The sequence below is a fragment of the Sciurus vulgaris genome (genome assembly GCF_902686455.1).
Source record: "Sciurus vulgaris genome assembly, chromosome: 11".
In the NCBI taxonomy this organism is placed as follows: domain Eukaryota; kingdom Metazoa; phylum Chordata; class Mammalia; order Rodentia; family Sciuridae; genus Sciurus; species Sciurus vulgaris.
The window spans coordinates 17,702,298-17,707,647 of NC_136472.1; the positions used below are offsets into that span (position 1 = coordinate 17,702,298).

Here is a 5,350-nt window from a genome sequence, read left to right on the forward strand (position 1 = left end):
CTTTGTGGGCACTAACCAAAGGCCCAGTGGAGGATGCCCTGAGACAGCAGGCATCTGCAAGCCAAGGAGCGAAGTCACTGGAATGCAAAATCCCCATGTAGTATGTAGCTTTATATGTTGGCACAATCTCATGTTTTATATGTTTCAGCGTGCTAAAATCAGAAAAGTGATATCTCCCAAAGTAATATTCAGGGTTCCACCATGAACTGTGCTGTTCACCAGCTCTCTGATCTTGGACTTTCTATTTAAGCACTTTATGCTTCTGTTACTTCAATTGTTAGAAAAGGATCATAACACCACTCACTTTATGAAGTTGAGTTGAAGATTGAAATGTATTCATATAAACACCATCAAACTACTGGATTCATATGAAAATTTCAGAATAGGGGCTATGTACCAAAGACGGGCATGAGTGTTTAGACATGAAACTGCGTCATTCAGACACCTGTGAGGAAGCCATTAGTGAGCTTCAGGAATTTTCTTTTTCTCCCCTGTTTGATAGGGGACTGGCATTGCATTAAACATTGAAAAAAATGGAAGCTAATATTTAAAAATAGGATTCTAATTCCAATTCCACTGCTCCTCTTAAGTCACAACAAAGTTGTATCATTCTAGATAATAAGGAAGAAAATTCAAAAGGCCTTCTAGTAGTTGTGGAATTAATTGATGCATCAATTTTTCTTACTGGAAATTATCACTAAGTTATTTTCCCCTTATTATAATATGCAGGCTTTCCTCTTTGTAGATATGGAAGTGGGAAATCTTATTGTCCTGAGCGAATTCATCTTATTGGGCAACTCAGGAGCCTGCCAGTGGAAGTTGATTCTATTTGGAGTATTTCTGATTATCTGTTTGGTAATATTGTCAGGGAACACGATCCTGGTTATCTTAATCAATATTGATTCCAGCCATTTGTGGTGGTTCATGTCTGTAATGCCAGTGTCTCGGGAGGCTGATGCAGGAGGATCATGAGTTCAAAGCCAGCCTCAGCAAAAGCAGGGGCTAAGCAACTCAGTGAGACCCTGTCTCTAAATAAAATATAAAATAAGACTGGGGATGTGGCTCCTGATGGAGTGCCCCTGAGTTCAATTCCTGCTACCCACCTCCCAAAAATATTGATTCCAACTTGCATACACCTATATACTATTGGATTGGCAATCTTTTTGGATTTCTGATTTGCCTCTGTATATAACCCTACACTCTTGGCTACCTGTTTCTTAGATGATGGGTTCACATTCTTGGCTAGATGTGGGGCTCAGCTTTTCTTCTCCGCTACTGTGGCCTAACCCAGTGCTACCTCCTGGCAGCCACGGCCTATGACCGCCATGCAGCTATTTGTAAGCCATTGCTTTATTCAGGCACCATGTCTGCTTCTGTTTGCACTGGGCTTGTTGCTGGCTCCTACACAGGAGGCTTTCTGAATGCCATAGCCCATACCACTAAACCTTTTTCCTGAGTTTCGGTGGTGGAAATGTCATCGACCACTTTTTATGTGATGTGCTGCCGTTGGTGAAAATGTCCTGCATGGACACTCTGGTGTACATGATAATTCTTTCCAGTATTGTGGGCTTCACTGTCCTCTCCTGCTTGCTCGCCATCCTCATCTCCTACTTCAACATCCTCCTGGCCATCCTGAGGATCGGCTCAACCTCAGGAAGACGCAAGGCATTCTCCACCTGTGCTTCCCACCTGGTCTCGGTCATGCTCTTCTATGGCTCCTTGCTCTTCATATACACAAGGCCCAGTTCCAGCTACTCCCTGGAGAGAGACAAAGTGGCTTCCCTGCTCTACACCATCATCAACCTCTGCTCAACCCTGTCATCTACAGCTTCAGAAACAAAGATGTCAAAGGGGCCTTCAGGAAGGCAATTCTGTCCACAGGACCACATGCAGGAAACTTATTTTATGCCTTTATTGCAGTTTGCAAAGTACTGTTTTGTAGACGTGTTTGTGTGAGGTTCTGTAGTCCAATGAAAGGTGACAATCTATACTCAGAAAAGTGAAGCATTGGCCAAATAATTCTTTTATTATCTTTTCAATTTTCTTGTGATATACACATTTGGAAACTCCATAATATAATTTTTCTAAAGTTTTGTAGTATGATATTAGCCTTTGTGCAGTTGTAGATTTTTCCAAACCTTCATCTTGTTTTTCTCTTGGACTGTCTTGCACCAAAAGCAAAATGAATCAAATGATTTTCCCGTATAAAACCTCATTTTGAAGTTTGGTGAGCAAACCACATTGAAGATGTAAATTTTTTAAATAAGGCAAGTTTGCTGGAATTTATAAATATTTATTTTTAAGTTTCTTTATGAAGGTGCACTTGAACCTATGGAATTATCAGTTTTCTCTTAAACATTGACAAAATAAGAGATGTTTAGAGAATAGTTCTGAATCTACAAACATTTATCTTTGGCATCTTATATACCCTAAAGAATTTCTCACAGCGAATCAGTAGAGTAGTACTCTGTGATCCCACAACGTGAACTCGATAGAGAAAAAAAGAGAATCAAGTGGAATATAATGGAACTCACAAATACTCCTATTATGTTTTAAAGTCTCAATTATTTTCCTTACCAGAGAACTGCATGCCAGCAACTTACAGCTCAAAATTACCACATAGTAGGTGTTTAGGTATGCTTTATCCAATGATTTTTTAATAAGGTTGCAATTTAAGGATTAAAATATATTTTACAAAGGAAAGATTGAAGGTTAGAGGTTAGAACTTCATTATCATAAGCATATGGCTGGTTTTAGAAGGAGCACATTTATAATAGTAACTTAAAAAGATGAGGGCAAGGGGTTAAGGCCATAGCTCAGTGGTAGAGCCTTGCCTAGCATGTGTGAGGCACTGGGTTTGCTTCTCAGCACCACATATAAATAAATAAAATGATGTTCATTGACAACTAAAATAAAATTAAGGTATTGGGGCAAATAATTATTTTCTCACTCTGTGTTCATTGTAGGATTCCTGATATTTGCTATCACTAGGGTCTATTCCCATCTCTTTTCATCTGTCACAGAATCCCATTGATACCTGACAAAGATAATTCTCTCCATCTCTACAATCTGTGAGATGTTATATTTACTTCTTAATTCTCACCATATAACAGAAAAAGAATCTAGGTCAGTCATGGAGGACAGAGTTAAGTTAAATTAAAGCCTTTGGGATCCTTGAAGTATTACATTTTTTTTCTTTTTAAAACATAGAATACAGAACTTGATTTTTGTTCATAAAAACCATATAAACACCCAGTATAAACCAAATAGTTTGCATATTTCCTGACCCTTAAAAGAAAACAAATGAATAAATACCAAGAAACAAAATCTTTCTTGTTTAGTTTCTTTATATTGGGTACAGATTTTGTTTTTCAATGTTTCCTAACTTTTTCCTGAAGTTGTTTGCTATCAATGCGCATCAATTTAAGAAACATATGTCACTTTAGGCTTTGGATGGATCAGACATGGGTTAATTCCTTAAACCAGTATCAACCAGTATGCAACACCCAGGACATGTTCATCACTAAGCAGATATCTTGCCTACTTTGGGCATGTGATAGCAATTTTATGACCACAGTGTATTCATTTAGTAACAGAAATGTCCTAATGATGTTGGGAGACTTCACTCATTTTTTTTCTTAGAAAATACTTCTGGAGTCCATGTAATGGTTAATTTGATTTGTCAACTTGATTGGATTAAGAGATGCAGATGATTAAGGATCTTCTGGGTGTGTCAGTGAGGGCCTGTCTAGGAATGACTGGCATGTGGGATAGTGAACTGAAGTGGAGCCCCTCCCTAAGCGTGGGCAGCACTGCCCAAAAGGATGGTGGCTTGTATGGAATAAACGTTGAGAGAACAAGGAAGCAGATGCAGATGCAAGCTGGGCTCTTCATGAATGGATTCTTTTGTTTTTAATAGTAAAAACTGAATGAAGCTTTAATATTCAATGATGTGGAAAAGAATACATAAAGTGTTTACTAAAATAATAAAATATTTAAGAATAGTAATAGAAATGGTTTCTTGATTGCTGTTTTGATCATCTCAATTTTTCACTCTTGCAAAACAGACTCTGCCAGTGATTCTCCAGGGAGTTTCCAGAAGCCTTTGTGTTAAACTAGGGTAACACTCTTCATATTTCTTGTTTGGACTTCTTCCTCTTGGACTGTACAGTTACTGGTTCTTCCAGCTCTCCCACATTCAGATGGCCATTTTGGACTGTCCATCTTCTGGCCATATAAGCCTTTCTATTCAATCTCCTTTTTATAGTCATACTTCCTATTGATTCTGTTCCTCTAGAGATCCCTGACTAATACAGTCCAGTTGCTATTCTGAATCCTGAGATATAGGGGCAAGAAAGGTAAAGCTCACCCTTATTCATTGGAACCTTTCTTCTAGGAGAGAGACAAAAAGTAAAGAAGTAAGTAAAGATAGATTTTCAGTATATATTTTAAAAAATAAAACTGGAGGATGAGATTACAATGATCTTGGATATGAGTTATTTGCATTTTGATATCGTGACAAGAAAATAACTAACAATAAATAAGGCAAAGTGTTTTAATAGACATTTCTTAAAAGAAGATACAAATGGTCTATGGGTATATGAAAAATGTTCCATGTCACTAATCATCAGAGAAAACCTTCTTATAAACACAATGAGCTCTCACATCCTATTTAATGACTGTTATTAAAAAGATGAAAGATACGTTTTGGGGATGGTGTAGAGAAAAAGGAAATTTAGTACACTATTCATGAAAGTGTAAGTTACTACAGCCATTTTGGAAAATGGCATGAAACTTCCTCAGTTAGAAGTAGAATTAAGAACCAGTATTCCTACTTCTGGTACATACTCCAAGAGACTGAAGTTAGTATTCATATTAGTTCTCACATATTTTGTAGACAAAATATGTACAGTACCATTTTCTTTATAGCATTATTCACAGTATCTGAGATACAGAATTAACATTACACTGCTTTGTGCCTAGTAGTGGATGAATGCATGGATAAAGGAAATGTGGTATGTATACACAATGGGATAGTACTCAGTCTTGAAAACAGGGACATTCTGTCCTTTGTAACAACACAGACAAATCTACAAACCATACAGGCAGACAAATAACTGTGATGTGACTTATATGTGGACTCTTAAAGAGCTAAACTAACGGGAGGAGAATGTACAGCAGTTATCACTAGAGGGTGAGGATGAGGGATGAGTGCATGTGGAAAGAAGACATTGTTAAATGATACATGCTCCTTTAAACAGGAGGGATAAGTTCTCGTGAGCTGCACAGACATTGATTGTCTTTAATGATGATGTATTAAATGTGTCTAAGTGGATAAAGCAATAGATTT

At 37.5% G+C, this 5,350-nt stretch overlaps 1 pseudogene across 1 annotated transcript; it reads left to right on the plus strand.

Annotated features, from left to right (window-relative positions):
- Nucleotides 1-422: 422 nt before the first annotated feature.
- LOC306639682 (olfactory receptor 9G4-like) lies at nucleotides 423-2,003 on the plus strand (annotated as a pseudogene). The gene is made up of 2 exons: nucleotides 423-462; nucleotides 1,222-2,003. The product of its transcript is annotated as an olfactory receptor 9G4-like (transcript).
- The last annotated feature ends 3,347 nt before the right edge of the window (nucleotides 2,004-5,350 follow it).